The sequence below is a fragment of the Phyllobates terribilis genome, unplaced genomic scaffold, assembly GCF_046119375.1.
Source record: "Phyllobates terribilis strain yellow unplaced genomic scaffold, ASM4611937v1 Scaffold_12__6_contigs__length_324123572, whole genome shotgun sequence".
NCBI classification, from domain to species: Eukaryota; Metazoa; Chordata; class Amphibia; order Anura; family Dendrobatidae; genus Phyllobates; species Phyllobates terribilis.
In genome coordinates this window covers 201,674,245-201,693,091 of record NW_027362772.1, presented here as the reverse complement: position 1 = coordinate 201,693,091, position 18,847 = coordinate 201,674,245, and the positions used below count along the sequence as shown (strand labels likewise).

At 50.9% G+C, this 18,847-nt stretch overlaps 1 protein-coding gene across 3 annotated transcripts in view; it reads left to right on the top strand.

The window, feature by feature from the left end:
* The first annotated feature begins 1,025 nt into the window (after positions 1-1,025).
* Positions 1,026-18,847, top strand: part of TMEM25 (transmembrane protein 25) — a 99,080-nt gene continuing 81,258 nt past the window's right edge. For all 3 annotated transcript variants that reach the window (XM_073656602.1, XM_073656604.1, XM_073656603.1), the window contains exon 1: positions 1,026-1,200. The gene's annotated coding sequence lies outside the window, so the exon portion shown is untranslated. The remainder of the gene's footprint in view (positions 1,201-18,847) is intronic.

The window sequence follows — 18,847 nt, the reverse complement described above, 5'->3', positions numbered from 1 at the left end:
CTCTGGTATTTAAGTCACAGTGATCAGTCTATGTCCTGCCTATCTCTGCCACTTGAGAAAAGGGGCCTGGAGCCTTGAAATGCGTTGTGATTTAGAGATGTTTTAAATATACATTTTTTCAATCATTATTCCGGATCTCATCCATATTTTGTGCCCAATACTGTCCACTACTTTGGAGAAATACTGGTACTCCAGGAGTTATAACCTGCTTAGCATTGCTCAGCTGTGGGATGAGGCCAGAGGCAGAACAATAGAGATTTGATCTGACCGTCAGTGGAATCGTGATCACCATAACACAGCTCTATAAGGTGAGCGCCTACACTCACTCTCACATTCACCCCTCCCCCGTATCTTCTCGCACTCTCCTATGTGCACCTATATGTTTTTTTTCTATGGTACCACCAGTCTCTGTACATCACTGCAGCAATGATGTACCATAGTATCACATGCCATACACACTGCATCACTTGCTATAAATGTTATTTTTCAAACCAGATAAAAAATAATTTGTAATGCGCTGTTCTCCTAAATCTGATGTTGCTTTTCTTTTGATCCTTCGCCTCTCTGTTCCTGAGATATGGCCCCCTCTTCCCTGTATATAAATCTAGCCCTTTTAGCCAAGTGGGTGTGGTCTTCAGTAGTTCTGTTTGGAAAGTTTCTTTAGGATCACACCCAGTTAGTTAACAAAATTAGATTTATATACAAAAGAAAGAGAAAAGCAAGGTCTTATCTCAGGGGAAAAAAAAAAAAATCATCACCAAATACAGGAAAAGAGATCAGCGAATTTTACTCCTGGTAAATAATGGCATATTTAGTAACAGGAAATGTTTGTTCTTACCTGTTTCTTTAAACCATAATTAGTAACTGTTATTTTTTTTAAATTAAAGCTGGAGAACTGTAAAATGATAATGTAACAAGGAAGGAAAGTTACATGTGAAATCCCTTTAAATTCCCATTCATGTTCTGCAAATACTAGCACCGAGCAATGGTGTGGAAGTGGTGCCCTCTGCTGGCCACATGGTGACAGTGCACTGTGCTGTTGGATGAGTGCCACTTGGAATAATACTGCAGTGGTTGGACAGGCCAGGAAGCTGCTGATACTGCAGGTGCACCGAGGGGGTGCAGATCCCCCATGAATGAGGACTCCAGAGAATGAGGTGGGCTCTGTGATATCTGCAGGCTGGGACTGACACCACATAGGTGAGTGGACCTGATGTGCTCCAGGAGAAAAAGGATAAATAATTAATACCTAATGGGATTGCTTCATATTCCCAAGGTCAAGATAGAAATTGTTTGTTTTTTTATTCTTATAAATTGTTACGCCTTTAAAAATAGTGAGCGAATCGTTTTTTTAACTTGTAACCGAGCAAAGCGATATAGCAAGGCTTATAGCCAAAATAAGGATCACTCAGCCAAAACTACAGTGACTATCAGCTGGGCTAGCACATGTAAAGGGACATCTGAAGTGCACTGCTGCAGACGTCAGACATGGTAAGTCTGTACCTGGAGCAGATATGTGTAATATTACTGGGCATCAGAACCAGCGTGACACATAGCAGAGCTTATACGGGAAGGCTTTATTATTAGTATTATTTGATTTTCTTATTAACCCTACAGTGAATCACTCCCTACCTGACAGACCGTGATAGATTATTATTTATTTATTTATTATTATTATTGTTATTATTTATAATTTATTGTACAGAAAAGACGCCTCTTACAGATTTTAGTAAAATCTTCCTCCTTGGATTTGGAGACTGGACATACCTGTTTAATTCACAAGTTTCTTCAGAAAGTCTACTTATTGTTAAAAACCAAATCTCACAAATTTCTACTTGGCAGCTGTGCATGAGATGAGCCCCTGACCAGCAGATTGGGCAGCTATGTATGACATGAGCTGCCTGACCAGTAGATTGGGCAGCTATGTATGACATGAGCTGCCTGACCAGTAGATTGGGCAGCTATGTATGACATGAGCTGCCTGACCAGTAGATTGGGCAGCTGTACATGAGATGAGCCCCTGACCAGCAGATTGGGCAGCTGTGCATGAGATGAGCCCCCTGACCAGCAGATTGGGCAGCTGTGCATGAGATGAGCCCCTGACCAGCAGATTGGGCAGCTATGTATGACATGAGCTGCCTGACCAGTAGATTGGGCAGCTATGTATGACATGAGCTGCCTGACCAGTAGATTGGGCAGCTATGTATGACATGAGCTGCCTGACCAGTAGATTGGGCAGCTGTACATGAGATGAGCCCCTGACCAGCAGATTGGGCAGCTGTGCATGAGATGAGCCCCCTGACCAGCAGATTGGGCAGCTGTGCATGAGATGAGCCCCTGACCAGCAGATTGGGCAGCTATGTATGACATGAGCTGCCTGACCAGTAGATTGGGCAGCTATGTATGACATGAGCTGCCTGACCAGTAGATTGGGCAGCTGTACATGAGATGAGCCCCTGACCAGCAGATTGGGCAGCTGTGCATGAGATGAGCCCCCTGACCAGCAGATTGGGCAGCTGTGCATGAGATGAGCCCCTGACCAGCAGATTGGGCAGCTGTGCATGAGATGAGCCCCTGACCAGCAGATTGGCCAGCTGTGCATGAGATGAGCCCCTGACCAGCAGATTGGGCAGCTGTGCATGAGATGAGCACCCTGACCAGCAGATTGGGCAGCTGTGCATGAGATGAGACCCTGACCAGCAGATTGGGCAGCTGTGCATGAGATGAGACCCTGACCAGCAGATTGGGCAGCTGTGCATGAGATGAGACCCTGACCAGCAGATTGGCCAGCTGTGCATGAGATGAGCCCCTGACCAGCAGATTGGGCAGCTGTGCATGAGATGAGCACCCTGACCAGCAGATTGGGCAGCTGTGCATGAGATGAGACCCTGACCAGCAGATTGGGCAGCTGTGCATGAGATGAGCGCCGTGACCAGCAGATTGGGCAGCTGTGCATGAAATGAGCCCCTGACCAGCAGATTGGCCAGCTGTGCATGAGATGAGCCCCTGACCAGCAGATTGGGCAGCTGTGCATGAGATGAGCGCCCTGACCAGCAGATTGGGCAGCTGTGCATGAGATGAGCACCCTGACCAACAGATTGGCCAGCTGTGCATGAGATGAGCACCCTGACCAGCAGATTGGGCAGCTGTGCATGAGATGAGCCCCTGACCAGCAGATTGGCCAGCTGTGCATGAGATGAGCTCCTGACCAGCAGATTGGCCAGCTGTGCATGAGATGAGCGCCCTGACCAGCAGATTGGGCAGCTGTGCATGAAATGAGCCCCTGACCAGCAGATTGGCCAGCTGTGCATGAGATGAGCCCCTGACCAGCAGATTGGGCAGCTGTGCATGAGATGAGCGCCGTGACCAGCAGATTGGGCAGCTGTGCATGAAATGAGCCCCTGACCAGCAGATTGGCCAGCTGTGCATGAGATGAGCCCCTGACCAGCAGATTGGGCAGCTGTGCATGAGATGAGCGCCCTGACCAGCAGATTGGGCAGCTGTGCATGAGATGAGCACCCTGACCAACAGATTGGCCAGCTGTGCATGAGATGAGCACCCTGACCAGCAGATTGGGCAGCTGTGCATGAGATGAGCCCCTGACCAGCAGATTGGCCAGCTGTGCATGAGATGAGCTCCTGACCAGCAGATTGGCCAGCTGTGCATGAGATGAGCGCCCTGACCAGCAGATTGGGCAGCTGTGCATGAGATGAGCCCCAGACCAGCAGATTGGGCAGCTGTGCATGACATGAGCTCCCTGGCCTGCAGATTGGGCAGCTGTGCATGACATGAGCCCCTGACCAGCAGATTGGGCAGCTGTGCATGACATGAGCCCCTGACCAGCAGATTGGCCAGCTGTGCATGAGATGAGCCCATGACCAGCAGATTGGCCAGCTGTGCATGAGATGAGCACCCTGACCAGCAGATTGGCCAGCTGTGCATGAGATGAGCCCCTGACCAGCAGATTGGGCAGCTCTGCATGAGATGAGCACCCTGACCAGCAGATTGGGCAGCTGTGCATGAGATGAGCACCCTGACCAGTAGATTGGGCAGCTGTGCATGACATGAGCCCCTGACCAGCAGATTGGGCAGCTGTGCATGACATGAGCCCCTGACCAGCAGATTGGGCAGCTGTGCATGACATGAGCCCCTGACCAGCAGATTGGGCAGCTGTGCATGACATGAGCGCCCTGACCAGCAGATTGGGCAGCTGTGCATGACATGAGCGCCCTGACCAGCAGATTGGGCAGCTGTGCATGACATGAGCGCCCTGACCAGCAGATTGGGCAGCTGTGCATGACATGAGCGCCCTGACCAGCAGATTGGGCAGCTGTGCATGACATGAGCGCCCTGACCAGCAGATTAGGCAACTGTGCATGAGATGAGCTCCCTGACCAGTAGATTGGGCAGCTGTGCATGAGATGAGCCCCTGACCAGCAGATTGGGCAGCTGTGCATGACATGAGCCCCTGACCAGCAGATTGGGCAGCTGTGCATGATATGAGCCCCTGACCAGCAGATTGGGCAGCTGTGCATGACATGAGCCCCTGACCAGCAGATTGGGCAGCTGTGCATGACATGAGCGCCCTGACCAACAGATTGGGCAGCTGTGCATGACATGAGCGCCCTGACCAGCAGATTGGGCAGCTGTGCATGACATGAGCGCCCTGACCAGCAGATTGGGCAGCTGTGCATGACATGAGCGCCCTGACCAGCAGATTGGGCAGCTGTGCATGACATGAGCGCCCTGACCAGCAGATTGGGCAGCTGTGCATGAGATGAGCTCCCTGACCAGTAGATTGGGCAGCTGTGCATGAGATGAGCCCCTGACCAGCAGATTGGGCAGCTGTGCATGACATGAGCTCCCTGACCAGTAGATTGGGCAGCTGTGCACGACATGAACTCCCTGACCAGTAGATGGGGCAGCTGTGCATGAGATGAGTGCCCTGACCAGCAGATTGGGCTGCTGTGCATGAGATGAGCGCCCTGACCAGCAGATTGGGCTGCTGTGCACGACATGAACTCCCTGACCAGTAGATGGGGCAGCTGTGCATGAGATGAGCGCCCTGACCAGCAGATTGGGCAGCTGTGCATGAGATGAGCGCCCTGACCAGCAGATTGGGCGGCTGTGCATGAGATGAGCTCCCTGACCAGCAGATTGGGCAGCTGTGCATGAGATGAGCCCCTGACCAGCAGATTGGGCAGCTGTGAATGACATGAGCTCCCTGACCAGTAGATTGGGCAGCTGTGCACGACATGAACTCCCTGACCAGTAGATGGGGCAGCTGTGCATAAGATGAGTGCCCTGACCAGCAGATTGGGCAGCTGTGCATGAGATGAGCGCCCTGACCAGCAGATTGGGCAGCTGTGCATGAGATGAGTGCCCTGACCAGCAGATTGGGCGGCTGTGCATGAGATGAGCTCCCTGACCAGCAGATTGGGCGGCTGTGCATGAGATGAGCTCCCTGACCAGCAGATTGGGCAGCTGTGCATGAGATGAGCCCCTGACCAGCAGATTGGGCAGCTGTGCATGACATGAGCTCCCTGACCAGTAGATTGGGCAGCTGTGCACGACATGAACTCCCTGACCAGTAGATGGGGCAGCTGTGCATGAGATGAGTGCCCTGACCAGCAGATTGGGCAGCTGTGCATGAGATGAGCGCCCTGACCAGCAGATTGGGTGGCTGTGCATGAGATGAGCTCCCTGACCAGTAGATTGGGAAGCTGTGCATGAGATGAGCGCCCTGACCAGCAGATTGGGTGGCTGTGCATGAGATGAGCTCCCTGACCAGTAGATTGGGCAGCTGTGTGTAATGCACACGCCCGGACTGACTGGCGTGTGCGTGTTTATGTAGTGATTCCACTGTGCAATGAACCGGAGAGTGCCTGGAGGGGCGTAACTAAGTATCTGCCCGATCCGACCAAGGTCGCACGACGGCATACGACGCCAGTGCACCAGGGAGGAACCGAGCAGAGGAACCAGGGTCTACTCCAGGTCAGACTCCGGACACAGCTGTTGACCCACACCGGGGAATACAGGAACAGGCAGACTAGAGCGCAGGCTGGGTAGGGTCCAGTACAGACTGGGAGACAAATTCGAAACCGCAGACGCGGTGGACAGGGCACAGCAAAGCGAAAACCGCAGACGCGGTGGACAGAGCTGAGCAAAACGAAAACCGCAGACGCGGCGGACAGAGCTGAGCAAAGCGAAAACCGCAGACGCGGCGGACAGAGCTGAGCAAAGCGAAAACCGCAGACGCGGCGGACAGAGCTGCGAAAACCGCAGACGCGGCGGACAGAGCTGAGCAAAGCGAAAACCGCAGACGCGGCGGACAGAGCTGAGCAAAGCGAAAACCGCAGATGCGGCGGACAGAGCTGAGCAAAGCGAAAACCGCAGACGCGGCGGACAGAGCTGAGCAAAGCGAAAACCGCAGACGCGGCGGACAGAGCTGAGCAAAGCGAAAACCGCAGACGCGGTGGACAGAGCTGAGCAAAGCGAAAACCGCAGACGCGGTGGACAGAGCTGAGCAAAGCGAAAACCGCAGACGCGGTGGACAGAGCTGAGCAAAGCGAAAACCACAGACGCGGTGGACAGAGCTGAGCAAAGCGAAAACCGCAGACGCGGTGGACAGAGCTGAGCCAAGCGAAAACCGCAGACGCGGTGGACAGAGCTGAGCCAAGCGAAAACCGCAGACGCGGTGGACAGAGCTGAGCCAAGCGAAAACCGCAGACGCGGTGGACAGAGCTGAGCCAAGCGAAAACCGCAGACGCGGTGGACAGAGCTGAGCCAAGCGAAAACCGCAGACGCGGTGGACAGAGCTGAGCAAAGCGAAAACCGCAGACACGGTGGACAGAGCTCTCTACACACGGAACAGACTAGAAGGGAAAGGCAGAACCAGATACCCACAGGGTACTTGCAGAGAAGTAGCGAGTGGACCACAAACTCACAAACGGAAGTACAGTGACAACGAGCAGGAGTTAGGTACGAGTTCAGACTCTGCAGAAAAAGGGAAAGTACGGACATAGAGAAAAACAAAACAGGCTAGGAGAGTATTCAGACAAGAACAGACACAGCAGCAAGATACAGGAGCGGGTTCACACAGGCCTGGAAATACAGCCTCCAGGATAGGCAGAAGACAACAGGCTAGAAGATAATACAGACAGGACACAGTTCAGACACGGGAACTGATACCGAAGGCAGGAAACATAAACGGGACCTGGCATATCAGTGACCAAAGGCCAACTGACAGAACACAATGCTCAGGCAGGGATTCATTGGAGCAGCTGGGTTAAATACCAGATGGCAGACAGCAATAGGCTGAGGACGCACAAGGGGTGTGTCTGCAGCAGGTACAAATAGCAGGAAGTGATCGGGCGTCGCCCTTAAGCAGCAGACACAGAGGCAAACAGACAGCATGGAGGGAAGCCAGGCTAGAAAACTGGACTGGAGATCAAGTGCGCGCTCTTGCACAGTGGGAGATGGACCACTATGCAAGGATGCCGCCAGGTATGTTACAGTACCCCCCCCCCCTTACGCCCCCTCTTCTTCAGGCCTGCCAGAATGTTCCGCAGGGAATTCGAGGGCCAATCCTTTACTTCAAGGAGATCACTTCCACTGTCCACCGGAAAAACTGGTCTCCTCTGGTTAGCTAGTATGCTACCTCCTATCCAGCCATCCTCAGCAACAGACGAAATGGGTGGAGTACCAGGAATAGCACACAAAGGAGTCTCTCTCCACTTATTATCAGGTAGCACCCCAGAGGGTTCAGTAGACAACTGAAAGCCCTCCGACGGGTTGGAGGGGTGCAGAGACTCGAGGGTAACCTCTGCTTCGGGGTACATCTTCTCAAGCTCACAGGTTGAAATGGGCGAGGTATCAGGTACAAGGTGTAGAAAAGTCACTGTCTCTTTGTTATCAGGTGGTACCCCGGAGGATTCAGGAAACAACTGGGGGTCCTCCGCCTGGTCGGAAGAGTGCAGAGACTCGGGGGTAACCTCTGCTTCGGAGTACACTAGGTCGGACTCACTGGAAGAAGCGGGCGAGGTATCAGGTACCGAGTATAGGAGAGTCTCTGTCCATTCGCTATCAGGTAGCACCCCGAAGGGTTCAGGAGACAACTGGAGGTCCTCCGCCTGGTCGGAGGGGTGTAGAGACTCGGGGATAACCTCTGCTTCGGAGTACACTAGGTCGGACTCACTAGAAGAAGCGGGCGAGGTATCAGGTACCGAGTATAGGAGAGTCTCTATCCATTCGCTATCAGGTAGCACCCCGAAGGGTTCAGGAGACAACTGGAGGTCCTCCGCCTGGTCGGAGGGGTGTAGAGACTCGGGGATGACCTCTGCTTCGGAGTACACTTGTTCAGACTCACTGGATGAAGCAGACGAGGTATCAGGTACCGAGTATAGGAGAGTCTCTGTCCATTCGCTATCAGGTAGCACCCCGAAGGGTTCAGGAGACAACTGGAGGTCCTCCGCCTGGTCGGAGGGGTGTAGAGACTCGGGGGTAACCTCTGCTTCGGAGTACACTAGGTCGGACTCACTGAATGAAGCAGGCGAGGTATCAGATCCAGGATATAGGAAAGTCTCTGTCCATTCACCACCAGGTGGCACCCCGAAGGGTTCTGGAGACAACTGGAGGTACTCCGCCTGGTCGGAGGGGTGTAGAGACTCGGGAGTAACCTCTGCTTCGGAGTACACTAGGTTGGATTCACTGGACGAAGCGAGCAAGGTATCAGGTACAGAGTATAGGAGAGTCTCTGTCCTTTCGCTACCAGGTAGCACCCCAAAGGGCTCAGGAGACAACTGGAGGTCCTCCGCCAGGTCGGAGGGGTGAAGAGACTCATGGGTAACCTCTGCTTTGGAGTACACTAGGTCGGACTCACTGGATGAAGCAGCTGAGGTATCAGGTACCGAGTATAGGAAAGTCTCTGTCCATTCGCTACCAGGTAGCACCCCGAAGAGTTCAAGAGACAACTGGAGATCCTCCGCCTGATCGGAGGGGTGTAGAGACGTGGGGGTAACCTCTGCTTCGGAGAACACTAGGTCGGACTCGCTGGACGAAGCAGGCGAGGTAACAGGTGCAGAGTATAGGGAAGTCTCTCTCCAATAGTCATCAAGTGGTATCCCGGGGGATTCAGGAGGCAACAGGGGGTCCTCCGGTGTGGATTCTGGGTGGGCAGCAGTCTCTTCGGGCAGGAGAACTGGTGCACTACCCACGCACATTACCCGTTGGGGCTTCTCCGGGATACAGGGAGATGAAGCTTCAGTAGGGACTTCAAGGTTCGGGTCAGGAGGTCTCAGGGAGGACAGACCCTGGCGTGACGGCTTGCCTCTACGTCTAGCACGTCTGGACTGCCTCTTGAGGTTGGGAGAAGTATTCCGAAGAGTGTAGTCACCCTGTGAGGATTCTGGGTGGGCAGTAGTCTCATTGGGCAGGAGGACTATTGCGCTGCCCACACACATTACCCATCGGGGCTGCTCCGGGATATTGGGAAGTGAAGCTTCAACAGGAGCCTCCGGGTTAGGATCATCGAAGACCATTAGAAAGGCCACCAGGAAGGCCATTATGTCCAGGACGATAGGATCCTGTGCGTCCCATAGGGGGGTGATCCAATTCAAGGCATCACCCGCTAGGTAAGACATCATGAATCCCACCTTAGCCCGATCTGTGGGAAAACATAGAGGGTAGAACTTGAAGTGTAGCATGCATTGCTCCACAAATGCACGACTCTGTCTTGGATCCCCATAGTAACGTGGCGGATCCGCAGGAACGAGTGCAGAAAGATCCATCTAGACGGGTGCGTAATTCGCCTGGAACTCAGCTAAAGAAAAAAAAAAAATGTTTTATTTATTTATTTTTAATGCACGTATTCGCTGGAAAACGTCTCAGAGAGCGAAGGCCGTGGGGCTCAACGGGAACCATGGCCTGAGCATGCTGTAATGCACACGCCCGGACTGACTGGCGTGTGCGTGTTTATGTAGTGATTCCACTGTGCAATGAACCGGAGAGTGCCTGGAGGGGCGTAACTAAGTATCTGCCCGATCCGACCAAGGTCGCACGACGGCATACGACGCCAGTGCACCAGGGAGGAACCGAGCAGAGGAACCAGGGTCTACTCCAGGTCAGACTCCGGACACGGCTGTTGACCCACACCGGGGAATACAGGAACAGGCAGACTAGAGCGCAGGCTGGGTAAGGTCCAGTACAGACTGGGAGACAAATTCGAAACCGCAGACGCGGTGGACAAGGCACAGCAAAGCGAAAACCACAGACGCGGTGGACAGAGATGAGCAAAACAAAAACCGCAGACGCGGCGGACAGAGCTGAGCAAAGCGAAAACCGCAGACGCGGCGGACAGAGCTGAGCAAAGCGAAAACCGCAGACGCGGCGGACAGAGCTGAGCAAAGCGAAAACTGCAGACGCGGCGGACAGAGCTGAGCAAAGCGAAAACCGCAGACGCGGCGGACAGAGCTGAGCAAAGCGAAAACCGCAGACGCGGCGGACAGAGCTGAGCAAAGCGAAAACCGCAGACGCGGTGGACAGAGCTGAGCAAAGCGAAAACCGCAAACGCGGTGGACAGAGCTGAGCAAAGCGAAAACCGCAAACGCGGTGGACAGAGCTGAGCAAAGCGAAAACTGCAGACGCGGTGGACAGAGCTGAGCAAAGCGAAAAACGCAGACGCGGTGGACAGAGCTGAGCAAAGCGAAAACTGCAGACGCGGTGGACAGAGCTGAGCAAAGCGAAAACCGCAGACGCGGTGGACAGAGCTGAGCAAAGCGAAAACCGCAGACGCGGTGGACAGAGCTGAGCAAAGCGAAAACCGCAGACGCGGTGGACAGAGCTGAGCAAAGCGAAAACCGCAGACGCGGTGGACAGACCTGAGCCAAGCGAAAACCGCAGACGCGGTGGACAGAGCTGAGCCAAGCGAAAACCGCAGACGCGGTGGACAGAGCTGAGCCAAGCGAAAACCGCAGACGCGGTGGACAGAGCTGAGCCAAGCGAAAACCGCAGACGCGGTGGACAGAGCTGAGCAAAGCGAAAACCGCAGACGCGGTGGACAGAGCTGAGCAAAGCGAAAACCGCAGACGTGGTGGACAGAGCTCTGTACACACGGAACAGACTAGAAGGGAAAGGCAGAACCAGATACCCACAGGGTACTTGCAGAGAAGTAGCGAGTGGACTACAAACTCACAAACGGAAGTACAGTGACAACGAGCAGGAGTTAGGTACGAGTTCAGACTCTGCAGAAAAAGGGAAAGTACGGACATAGAGAAAAACAAAACAGGCTAGGAGAGTATTCAGACAAGAACAGACACAGCAGCAAGATACAGGAGCGGGTTCACACAGGCCTGGATATACAGCCTCCGGGATAGGCAGAAGACAACAGGCTAGAAGATAATACAGACAGGACACAGTTCAGACACGGGAACTGATACCGAAGGCAGGAAACATAAACGGGACCTGGCATATCAGTGACCAAAGGCCAACTGACAGAACACAATGCTCAGGCAGGGATTCATTGGAGCAGCTGGGTTAAATACTAGATGGCAGACAGCAATAGGCTGAGGACGCACAAGGGGTGTGTCTGCAGCAGGTACAAAAAGCAGGAAGTGATCGGGCGTCGCCCTTAAGTAGCAGACACAGAGGCAAACAGACAGCATGGAGGGAAGCCAGGCTAGCAAACTGGACTGGAGATCAAGTGCGCTCTCTTGCACAGTGGGAGATGGACCACTATGCAAGGACGCCGCCAGGTATGTTACACTGTGCATGAGATGAGCGCCCTGACCAGCAGATTGGGCAGCTGTGCATGAGATGAGCTCCCTGACCAGCAGATTGGGCAGCTGTGCATGACATGAGCTCCCTGACCAGTAGATTGGGCAGCTGTGCATGAGATGAGCACCCTGACCAGCAGATTGGGCAGCTGTGCATGAGATGAGCTCCCTGACCAGTAGATTGGGCAGCTGTGCACGACATGAACTCCCTGACCAGTAGATGGGGCAGCTGTGCATGAGATGAGTGCCCTGACCAGCAGATTGGGCAGCCTGTCCCTTCTCCTCCTGACTTCAGGAAATGGACAGTTTCTCGTGTTTCTCCCAATCAGACGTCTCCCTTTGTTGCCCCCACGGCCCTAACCCAGTCAGGTTGCACCATACGCTGACTGATTGGTTACAGCCGCACCTCTCGCTTTAAAGTTTCTGACCATTAGTGCCAGGAGGCAGAAGAAGGCACTGCAGGCTGCAGATAATGAAGAAGCTGCCACTGGCCTCGAATTATTAAGACATTATCAAGCTTTTCATGGATTTATATGGACTAATGATTTTTGAAAACTATTAGAGGGATTGGCTACCCCATGATTAACCCTTTTAGATCCTGGCAATTTTTCATGTTTTCCTACTCTTTTTTGAAAAGCTATAACTTTTACATTTTTCCATCAAAATAGAAGTATGAGATCCTACTAGCACCATTCATTTTCCGTATCATGTACTAAATAATGGGAAAAAAATCCCCAGTGCAATAAAATGGTGAAAAACATACAATTTTGACATTTGTTTTTTAGGTTTTGTTTTTACCGCATTTATTGTGCTGTAAAAATTACACGAAAGCCTTATCCTACAGGTCAGCACAATGACAGCGATACCAAACTTTTACATATTTTAGTTTTTATTTATGTGGTGAAAAAAATTCAAAAGTTTGTAAAAAAAACAAAAGCAAATTGGTTTGTGTCACAATTTTCTGAGACCTGTACCATTGTTACTTTTCCATCAGTGGAGCTGTGTGAAGACTTGCTATTTGTGTGGAGAGCTGACATTTTCAATTACATCATATTTGGGCCCATAAACTGCTTTGATAGGATAAGATTTTCTTTAGGGAGGTGTGGTCCTGGTGTAATATAGCCAGCATCAGCCACATGTAGAGGGAGTTCAGCTCCTGAGATCCCTCCACAAGCAATCGGTCAGCCCAGTGCAGACAGATGGACAGTTATGCCGACATGCGTGAAGGGGTTAAATACTACATTTTTCAATCAGAACCATTTTAAAAAATGGTCTTATGTCTAAATCTGCTGTATCTGTACTGGTTATGGCACTCCCTTGTGTTCATGTTCAGCATCAATGGACATGTTACCCAGTAGCTCAATCCCACCGCTCAGGCCCTCGGTAGCGCTGGCAATGAAATGATGTCTGCTATTGTACAGACCAGCTAATAAAAATTGGCATGTAAACTGCAACTTATTAAAATAGAAATAAAAACACCAGGAGGTGCCACAAGTAGTATAACAGCAGACTGCATTACATTGTTAGAGGGGACATCTTACTGAATTTTTTTATTTAAACTGAGGCCCTCCTTCACTGATTTTGGAACACTTTTTCTTTTTCTTCTGTGCCCCTGCGTTCCAAAGGTATGACCCTCACTAATAAAGATGGAAATTTCCCTTGAACCAGCTGGACATTTGTAACGCTATTGCCGGCGCTTCTGCATAGTTCCTCTTCCATGCAGGGATGCCGGCATACTTACCACCCCGGACACGCGGTGCGGTTCACGATGTGCTCCCTGTCTCCAACTGTAGTGCGCGCATCCTCCTATGCTTTTAAAGGGGCAACATGCACACAGTTAAATGCCCCCAGCCAATGGCTGGCAGGCATTTAGTAACAGTGTACACCTGCAAGATGGCTCCCAGCCAATAGCTGGGAGGCATCTTGTATATAAGGCACCCTCCCCTATAGGGGGGTGCCAGGCAACCATGAAGCATTAGCGAGCTGGTCTCCTAGTGAGTTGGGAGGACCCCTGGTTCAGGAGTGGCCAGTGTCCTGAACCTGAAGTCCCTGGTCCTTGTGCGACCAGTCGTGAACCCAAAGTCCCTGGTTCTTATGCGGTCAGTACAACCAGTCTCCGTGTCAGTAAACATTCTGTAGAGGATCCAGAACATATTAGTCTGAACGGAGTCCTAGTCCTATCTGTGTCCCTGACTCCTGGGGTAAACTGGTGCAGTACCGGGGACTGCCTAGGAGTGGTACCTGGCGGCTACCTGCAGCTCAAGCCTGACTCCACTATCAGGAGCTCCAGTGAACACCAGGTAGACGCTTAGCTATGCTCCTCCTAGGTAAGCCCGTCCCCGTAGCACAGTGGATCCACGAACCACGTGCGCCACCTGCGGGGTAACAGCATATAACCGGTGTTTGCTTTTTCTGCTCTGATGCTGACTAATCAAAGCATGGCGGTGCCCATAGAGTAGGACTGTGGTATACGCCCAGTCATTGAAGAAATAATTTGTTGTTCACAGCTTCATGACAGTGAAGAAGAACGTTAGCAATCTTCGGTGACAGTAGTAGTAGTCCTGCCTCACATTAGGAGCGACCGATGATATATTGTAAAGATTTCATATTGGTACCAGTGCCTATGTGCCAGTATCCTGCCTTATCTAGGCCTCCAGCGCCATTATACAGCTGTCAATAAAGGGAAACTGTCACATGCAAAAACGCTATTTACTTGCAGATATAGGGTTAATCTGCAGGCAGGTAAATAGTGATAGAAGGCTACCTGGCCGCAATACTGAAAACATGGCTAATGGGAGGAATGAACTTATATTCTCCTGGGCACCGCTCGCATTCAGTCATCAGGGCGGTGCAGGGAGTGGCTACAGTCACAACTCACTATATAGTGAACGCAGCAGCAATCACTTCCCAGCACTTTGATGATGGCCTCTTCTGCGACATATGTGTGCAAAGCAGGCTGTCAATCAATGTGTGAGGGAGTGATCACAGCTGCGCTCACAACATATTGACTGTAGCCGCTCCCTGCACTGCCCCGATGACTGAAGGCGAGCAGCTACAGGGAGGATAAGAAGTTCATTCCTCCCGTCAGTCGCGCTTTCAGTAAGAGGCCGGGCAGCTTTGTAACGCTATTTACCTGCAGGTCAGCCCTATATCTGCAAGCAGGGGTGGATTAAGAGCAGCAAGGGCCCCGGGCAGTTTAGAAGGCGCGGGCCCCCCCACACATACACACACCTGATTTATCACGTGACATGTCACATGATCCCCTGTGATAGATCATGTGATAGTTCACGTGAAATTAATTCGCCACAATATTAATTATAATATTTTTTTTTAGGCTGTGTGCCCACTATGCGTTTTTTAAGCGTTTCTGCAGCGGCAATTCCGCTGCAGAAACGCTTAAAAAACGCTTGGTAGAAGGTCTGCCATGTTCCCCAATGATAATCCGCATGTGCTGTGTACATGCTGCGGAAATTTCCGCAGCATGTGCTGTGTACATGCTGCGGAAATTTCCGCTGCGGATTATCATTGCGTAAAAATCCGCAGCATTACCAATTATTTTGCGGAAGCGCGGCCATTGACTTGCATTAGAACGCATGGAATCCGCATCCCTGCATCAGTAGATGCGGAATCCATACGTTTCAATGTGCGGATGGTACCCGGGTGTGGAGGACAGGAGACTCTCCTCCGGACCCGGGTACCATAAAACCTGTAAAAAAAGAATAAAATAAAAAATAAATATTATACTTACCTTCTGATGGCCCCCGGTGTCTTTATCCGATGCGTCCTGGCTTGCCGGCAGCTCGCGATGGTCTGAAAAGGACCTGCCGTGACGTCATTTAGTCATGTGACGGGTCACGCGACCGCTGATGTCGGCAGGCCATCAGAAGGTAATTATATATTTATTTTTTACCATTCTTTTACGGTCACACTATATAAATCCATGCTGGTTGCATGGATTTATATAGTGTAACCAAGTTGTCAAGCACTTTCCAAGTGATGCTAAAATCGCTTGGAAAGCGCTTGTCAACCCGCATGCGGAAATGCAAGTGAAGAACGCTTCACATCCGCATGTCCCTGGCAGGAAAACGCATGTACAATCCGCATGTAAAATAAGCATGTACATTCGCATGTAAAATCCGCATGCATTTTTTCTGCCAGGGAGATGCAGAAACGCTCAAAAAAAATCCGGAACATTTCTGTATCGTGGGCACATAGCCTTACATTAATTGTATGATTCAATATTGAGCACACGTAGCCATCTATACACAGCGGGAGGCTGCACGGTGCCATCTATACACAGCGGGAGGCCGCACGTAGCCATCTATACACAGCGGGAGGCCGCACGTACCCATCTATACACAACGGGAGGCCGGCATACTTACCACCCCGGACACGCGGTGCGGTTCACGATGTGCTCCCTGTCTCCAACTGTAGTGCGCGCATCCTCCTATGCTTTTAAAGGGGCAACATGCACACAGTTAAATGCCCCCAGCCAATGGCTGGCAGGCATTTAGTAACAGTGTACACCTGCAAGATGGCTCCCAGCCAATAGCTGGGAGGCATCTTGTATATAAGGCACCCTCCCCTATAGGGGGGTGCCAGGCAACCATGAAGCATTAGCGAGCTGGTCTCCCAGTGAGTTGGGAGGACCCCTGGTTCAGGAGTGGCCAGTGTCCTGAACCTGAAGTCCCTGGTCCTTGTGCGACCAGTCGTGAACCCAAAGTCCCTGGTTCTTATGCGGTCAGTCCCTGAATCAGTATCCAAGACCCATGTATCTGAACATGTGCCTATCCGAGTACCCCGTATATCTGGACAGCTACAACCAGTCTCCGTGTCAGTAACCATTCTGTAGAGGATCCAGAACATATTAGTCTGAACGGAGTCCTAGTCCTATCTGTGTCCCTGACTCCTGGGGTAAACTGGTGCAGTACCGGGGACTGCCTAGGAGTAGTACCTGGCGGCTACCTGCAGCTCAATCCTGACTCCACTATCAGGAGCTCCAGTGAACACCAGGTAGACGCTTAGCTATGCTCCTCCTAGGTAAGCCCGTCCCCGTAGCACAGTGGATCCACGAACCACGTGCGCCACCTGCGGGGTAACAGCATATAACCGGTGTTTGCTTTTTCTGCTCTGATGCTGACTAATCAAAGCATGGCGGTGCCCATAGAGTAGGACTGTGGTATACGCCCAGTCGTTGAAGGAATAATTTGTTGTTCACAGCTTCATGACAGTGAAGAAGAACGTTAGCAATCTTCGGTGACAGTAGTAGTAGTCCTGCCTCACATTAGGAGCGACCGATGATATATTGTAAAGATTTCATATTGGTACCAGTGCCTATGTGCCAGTATCCTGCCTTATCTAGGCCTAGCAGTGACGCGGCCGGGCCAGAACAGGAAGTTAACTGCTGCAGTGCTGGCCCGGCTGATGAAGAAGTAGCGGCGGCCGATGAAGAAGTAGCGGCGGCCGCTGCTGGGGGAGCGGTCCGGGGCCCCCCCTCCCGCCACTGCTACCGGTATGTGCCGCGGCGGCCCGCACATATGATGAGGGCAATCCGGCATTAGACACCCCGCCCGGAGCCGCAGGCCCCCTGCAGGCTCGGGGCCCCGGGCGGTAGCCCGGATTGCCCTCATTATAATCCGCCTATGTCTGCAGGTAAATAGCAGTTTGATAATGACAGATGCCCTTTAAATCTGTGATATAATGAAAATGAAATTACTCTGTTGACTTGGTCTAGACAGCAAAGCTGATATGTGAGCTACAGATAACATAAAGTTGTGTAATATGTGTACATTGTGCTCTCTCTCTCTCTCTCTATATATATATATATATATACAGGTGCATCTCACTAAATTAGAATATCATCAAAAAGTTAATTTATTTCAGTTCTTCAATACAAAAAGTGAAACTCATATATTATATAGTCATTACAGAGTGATCTATTTCAAGTGTTTATTTCTGTTAATGTTGATGATTATGGCTTACAGCCAATGAAAACACAAAAGTCATTATCTCAGTAAATTAGAATACTTTATAACAACAGCTTTAAAAATGTTTTTAAAATCCGAAACGTTGGCCTACTGAAATGTATGTTCAGTAAATGCACTCAGTACTTGGTCAGGGCTCCTTTTGCATCAATTACTGCATCAATGCGGCGTGGCATGGATGCGATCAGCCTGTGGCACTGCTGAGGTGTTATGGAAGCCCAGGTTGCTTTGATAGCTGCCTTCAGCTCGTCTGCATTGTTGGGTCTGGTATCTCTCATCTTCCTCTTGACAATAGATCAAGCGAGTTTGCTGGCCAGTCAAGCACAGTGATACTGTTGTTTGTAAACCAGGTATTGGTACTTTTGGCAGTGTGGACAGGTGCCAAGTCCTGCTGGAGAATGAAATTTCCATCTCCAAAAAGCTTGTCGGCAGAGGAAAGCATGAAGTGCTCTAAAATTTCCTGGTAGACGGCTGTGCTGACTTTGGTCTTGATAAAACACAGTGGACCTACACCAGCAGATGACATGGCTCCCCAAACCATCACTGATTGTGGAAACTTCACGCTAGACCTCAAGCAGCTTGGATTGTGGCCTCTCCACTCTTCCTCCAGACTCTGGGACCTTGATTTCCAAATGAAAAAAGTCAGCAGTCTTCCCCATGATTGTGGAGCCTACTAAAACAGACTAAGGGACCTTTTTAAACGCTTAGGAAGCCTTTGCAGGTGTTTTTTGTTAATTATTTTAATTTACTGAGATAATGACTTTTGTGTTTTCAAGCCGTAATCATCAACATTAACAGAAATAAACACGTGAAATAGATCACTCTGTTTGTAATGACTCTATATAATATATGAGTTTCACTTTTTGTATTGAAGAACTGAAATAAATTAACTTTTTGATGATATTCTAATTTAGTGAGATGCACCTGTATCTACCTTATATATGTGTGTGTTTTATGTGTCATACTGTCTTTATTTATATTAGTTTTCTTTTGTATAACTCTGTAAAATAATTTTTAATCTCTGATAGACAGCACATGAATTCTGCAGACCTAATGGCAGCAGCACAGTATGACATATTGTGGGGGGACACA